The following is a 6,501-nucleotide window of genomic DNA, read 5'->3' on the forward strand; positions in this document are numbered from 1 at the left end:
TCTGTCATTTTGGGTAGTTTTTAAATAAGTGTGGTCTTAGTTAGTCATTTGATGCTATAAAAACGAGAATGTGATGTCATGATTGACAGCTGTGATTGACAGCTTCTCTGAACGAAGTAGTCACTGAGACACAAACAGACTTTTTGGGGGATTTTCTGGAGGAGATTGGAGATTCAACTTTAATTTCTACATGTCCATAACTGTTTATTTCACACTGACACGATGAGTTGCTCTGCAGTAAACTGCACTAACCGTTTCTGCGGAGTGAGGGTGGGACCTTAATATCGCAGATCCACTTCACGCTCACTACTGCGCAGACTCGAGTCCCGCGTTCACTACTGCGCAAAATCAATTCCCAAATCAGTGCAAGATGTCAGCACGATATTAGGACTTTGGCGCCTTCACTTTTCACCAATGGAAGAGGGTGAAGGGTCGTCCTCTATCTTTTTTTACAGCTGGACTATCCCCACCCCATCAGGGTGAGAGGTGGAGCTGGACGCCATTTGACTCTGCAGTGAGTACCACTCGATAAATATGGCCGGCCGGCAAACACTCACTCATTCATACTTTGCTTCGGAGCCGAGTGGTTGTGACAGCGATCACTCATTCCAGTCATCCTTCATCTGAGTGGATTCCTATGGCAGAGAAACAGCAATTTTAATTGCTTTAGAGAGCTTATTCTCTGGAGATCTCTCCTAAACAGCCATTTTAATTGCTTTGAAGAGCTTATCCTGTGGAGATCTATCCTGCCAGTGTGAGGGCATCCAGCGGTGGTTTGCTTCCTGAGAGAGCTGTGCAAGGAGAAGTGACTGCGTCCCGGATACGTGCCCAAAGTTCCCACCACTCATTTCATCGACCAGGTGGTGAACTTGCAAGCAATGGCCCTGGAGGAGGCAGACCCAGCCCTGGTGTTGTTGTGTCCTTTTTTCACATTGAGTGTTTTCATGGACCACATGCAGAGCTTCAGAAGCTCAGAGCAACTCTTTGCCTGAACGGTCAGCCCTGGGCTAGATGCCCATATGCTGTGATTCTCTTTGGGTAATCCCATATGAGTTCTGTCCATGATACGGTTTCCCTGTCCTTAAACCCATGTCTTGCCCTGGGCAGTTCTGCATTGGTAGTAGCTCCTCCCTGGCTAGGTAGGACCTACTGTAGAGATCTTCCATATGTAGTACTGCCCTACGGGTCAGTCCATATGTGTCTCCACCACATGGTATCTCCCCGTTGGACTAGCATGCTTCCCCAGCATTAACAATACTGGTCATGGCTGAAAATGACGGGAATCGAGATCCGAAGCACTTCCCTGTGAAGTATCGCGATAAGAGGAACAGCAGCTACGACCATCTCCAGGGTAAGCCCTGTCCCTTCCATCCCTTTGGTTTGGAGAACTACTCTCCTTACATTGGAAGATGGGTAGGTTACAACTGTGTGAGGGCAGTTGCCAAAAGGCACGCTACAGCTTGCAAGCATCTGCGTCTCCGATACTCGTAACACAGTTCAGTGGCTGTGACCCTTTCCATAGGGACCCCAATACGTCAGCATCGACGTAACATCTCCGTTCCCTCCTTTAGGAAACAAGGGTTACATCAGTAGCTGAGACGTTCACAATATTATTGTCTTTATTGTAATTTTGATCAAATAATTGCAGGCTTTGTGAGCATAAGAGACTTCTTTGAAAAACAAAGAAATAATTTGTCAAACACATGAAAAGTGAAAGTCAAACAAGTGAAAGTCTCTTAAGGTAATGTTAATCGCAGACTTATTTCACTCCTATATTGAAAACCGCAATTTTAAAAAGAAATTAAAAATTCCCAAGTGATGGTGTAGTGGCATTTACTGCCAAAAACAATGATGGACATGCCAAATCTACCTGCAAACATTATACAATTCATACAGAGACACAAAAGAACAAGTTTGAAAGTCTATTAAAAAGAATTGATTTCTTTTGATTAACTAGCTCCCTGGGCCCATGCTGGATGGAAATGCTCTTCTCCTCATGGTTTATATTTTGTCATCACTCTTGCAAAGTTGTTCAGCCAGTTTCAGATGGACACTGTTTATTCATTGTGTAAACTTGCCAATGTGCTTTAGATTTTGGATGATAAATGTATGTGAATGTCATTATACTGTAATGTTCTCAGCAGAGATAATTAAACAACTGAAACAATATTCTATAAACTACATTCTTTTAACACAATTAATGTAGGTCAAAAACAGGACGCATGTTAGACGAATGAGAACATGCTTTTTGCCAAACCACACTTAAGATTTTGACTGTAAACTGTAACTTTGTTTGTTAACGGTACAATTCAGCTGTATTGCAGCGATGAAGCAAAAACAATGGCTAAAAGTTGAAACTAGTGTCATGCTTTACTGAGAAGCAATAAAAATCGCTTGAAAACAACTAAATATAGCACATTTGGCAGATGCGTTTATCCAACTGCTGACCTTCAAGCCGCTTGACAAGTTTCTGTATTTTGTGTGTTTAACTGGTGAAGTAAAAAAAAAAAAGGTCTGTTTAATTGTTATGGAGCTTACTGTTCTGATGTTCTGTATAAGGCAACCGACTTGAATATATATCATTTAAGTGACAGGATTTTTCTTTTATACAGACATGCTCTATTGTATGTTTGTTGGCCTCATTTATTTAGGAGCCAGTCCATCTGCACTCAGTTATCTAAACTCAATTTTAAAAGTCCTTGTAAATCAGATTTTATTGAATTTACTTGCCATTTGCCTCAGAGGGGTGCAACTAAGAAGCAGACTACACAAACCAGATGTTTTCTGTTTATAGATCTGTTGTAGGATGCATTACTTCTAATTGTCATTATACCTGTATTAAGCCAAATAGCTTTGTGATTCTAATTCTATCATAAATTTATACATTTCTGATCTTTCTGTAATCAAGAGATCATTTTGATCATTTGGAACAGAAGGGTTTTGGAATTGGCTGAAAGAAAAAAAAATAGGTAGATAAAAGGATTTCATTTAGCCAATCTCCAAATTCAATTTGAAAGCCACATATTTTTCAGCTGGGATCACTGTTCTCTGTCTAGGAAATAATAGTTTGGACCACTAAGCAGTTGAGCGTCCAGTGGAGAGCTGACTGCTCACAGGATGTATGACTCATCATATCTTCTCTATCTAGAACCATGCCCTGTATTTATTTCCTACTGAATTAAATGTGCATGATTTCCATAGCTAATATTTAAACTCATCTCATATCTACTCTCTGTGTAATGTGAAATGTTTCTCACCTGCAGTGTTTTGCAGTAGCTGGAATAACTGTGCTGCAAGTAAAATAAACAATATATAATCAAATAGAAAAAATATTGATATGAATTTTAAGAAATAAATTAAAATGTAGAATTGTTATGTACTGTAGATTGTTAAGGGCTAAAAAGAACACACATGAAGTTTTGTCTTACTGTGAATGTCTTGTGCAACTGATGCCATCAGGTGATGGCAACATGTCTCTTAAGTCGCTTATAAATAGACCCTTCACCCCAGAATAGTACATACTTCTGCCCTGTTGTGTAAAAAAATCCAGTGGGTCAGCATGGTTAAATGCACACATAGGGGTGTCACATCCCCGGCTGTCAAAGTCAAAGGGCGTCCCAGTCAGTATCCTTTCCTCTAATGCTGAGGTCAGTGAACATTAAGGGGGTGGAACATGAGCCAGACAGGATCTATTAAAGTACTGCGTCAGATATGATTCACATTTGGCTTATGAAACTGAGACAGGTTGTTTTTTAAAAGTCACATGTTCGCTATTCAATTGTCCTTGCGTGCATGCACTCTAAACAAAGCATTGGTAAACGGTAATTCAAATTCACTAGTGGTAAAGAAAACACTTAACCTAGGGCTGTGAATTCAAATAAAATGTAAATAATAATAATAGTTAAATAAATAAATATGTTAATTGAATGTATTACATGATGTTTTGATTAATTGATTGACAATTTGAGTTACGATTAATTAGCCGAAATTAATAATATATTGTATTACATGTATAAATGTTTGCAAAGAAAAGATCCAAAAGATAATTCGGAAACGCTTCCTTTTACAGTACGTTAAGTTGCGTGTACTTACTTAAGAAAGTACTGGGTAATAATGCTTAATTTTACAGTGCGTTAACTTATGTGTACTAACAGTGTACTTACCTAAGAAAGTACTGGGTAATATAAGGTAAGTTCATGGGTTAAGGTGAGGTTTAGGGGTAGGTTCAGGGTTAGTACCTAGTTATTACCCAGTTATTGTAATTACTATAATAAGTACATAGTATGTACATGGGGAACAGGACTGTAAAAGGAAGCGTTACTGATAATTCTGTGAAATTACGTTATGGCGGCATGGGTGAAACCATTGAACAGACATTAAAAAAGTGATTTTGTTTTATTTCCATTTCACTGAACATAAACCTGCAGTCCACAGAAATCCATCCATTTAATTAAATTAACATGTTAAATTGACAGTCCTAAATCAAACAGAGGTCCCCAACGACAGCTAACAAGCAGCAGAAAATATGCCCAAACCAAGCATGTACGTTGATGTGATACACATTTGAAAGCAATTATGCTGCAAACCACCTCACCAAATCCTTTAAAGCAAAGAGTTGGCTGCTTAAATGCAGTGTAAGAACTTCATATCTAATTGCTGGCATGCTAATTGTGTCCCACTTCATTGCGCAGAGTGCTAAAAACTTGCACGGCTCATAAAGCACAAGAGATTGAATGGGCTGATTGGCTTCTGTTCATGATTTCATGGCTGCTTCTCTATCCATTAAGAATAATTTTATTTATTTATTTCCTTTTCAATCTGTTTTTACGTGACTTTCCTCTTACATCTCACAGCCTAAAGAGGCCCACATTACCACTTGAACCTGAAATTCAGTACAATTGAGAACAAGTGTGTTGTGGGCAAAATTGAATGGGAGCTTGATTGTGCAAACAGTTAGGTAATCCGGTCTCATTTTGTAAACACAAATTAATTGCATTTACCCTTGGCCCCCTCGCAGTTCAGGATCAAAGATGTTTAAAAGAGAAGAAAATCATTTAAAATTCCCAAGTGCTGTTGTAAGTAGTGCTCCAAACTAAATATTTCACTTGGAACATAATCTTTTGGATCAATAAATGGCAGAGTATCCTAGAGGGCCGCTGACAGGATACAACAGTGTGTTATTAACATGATGAAACAGCTGCATATGTCAAAAAAAAAGAAGTTGTGTATCTCTGCCAAGAAAAATAAATAAAACTTATTAGCCTGTGATTTATGTCCTCCCTAAATCATTGCAAAAGGAGGAAGATGCTGTATAACATTTTTAACATGAAAAGACCAGTGAAATACAGGCTACCTCTTATAAACCACTAAACCACTTTGCTTCTGTCAGTCTTCTCATCAAGGACAACTAGTTGCCTTTGGCTAAGCTGTAAAACCTTTTGCTGAGATTGGAAACATTTTATGTTATACTCGATGTCCAGGATTGGTCAACGGATTGGCCTAGCTGAACAGCTAATATATCTTTTGCACATACAGTAGAACACAAGAGCAAGAAAAATCACAAATGAGATCTCTTCAATATCTCACATGTCTCTTCAAGCATTTCAGAGATGTGGACAACATCACGTAGATACATTTTATTCAACAGTTAACATTAAGTTAAAGGGATACTCCATCCAAAAATGAAAATTCTCTTATTTAATCACTCATACCGTCCCAGATGTATGACTTACTTTCTTCTGTGGAACACAAACAACATTTTTTTAGAAAAATAATCCATCATGTGAGTCCATAGTGGAATGGTCCTTCATAGTTGATTCTTCAATAATCCATACAAACCCTGTGGATCACTTGACTTATTGGTGACTTTTTAACTTATTTTATTTTACACTGTTCTGGCCTTGAGCTCTTCCTCTAGATTTACATGAGTATCAATACTTTTGGGAGCATTTTGTTTGGTGTGCAATTTTACATGATGTTACAACTAAGTTTTCTATACAGTATGTTGTTCCATTCTACTTTCCAGTTCGTATCCAGCCTCTCACGGAGACTTCAGATGCAGCAATACCTGCAATGAGATGACTAAACGCCTGTGAAGACACAACTCAATGCCGGCGATATGTTATGCCCTAAATTAATACATGATTAACTAACTGTATTTTTCTATGTATATTTCTGAAATGCACTTTCTGTAAAGCTGCTTTGAAACAATATGTATTGTGAAAAGCGCTATACAAATAAATTTGAATTGAATTGAATGATGTTATGTTATAGTAATATTAGTATTATATTGTATTATATTAGTACATTGTATTATATGTATTATATTAGTACAGTATATTATAGTTATAGTGTTAAAACACTCTACATAATATACTACTTTTTGAGTGTTCACATTTTGTTTAGTTTAAAAATACTTCACACAGCTCACAGAGATCTGTCAGTATTTGGCATGGTAATAGATATGACAATGTTGTATGTTTGGTCTTGGCGGAATAGATC

This window comes from Siphateles boraxobius, unplaced genomic scaffold, assembly GCF_051911475.1.
Source record: "Siphateles boraxobius isolate OS27281-9 unplaced genomic scaffold, OSU_SipBor_1 8, whole genome shotgun sequence".
NCBI classification, from domain to species: Eukaryota; Metazoa; Chordata; class Actinopteri; order Cypriniformes; family Leuciscidae; genus Siphateles; species Siphateles boraxobius.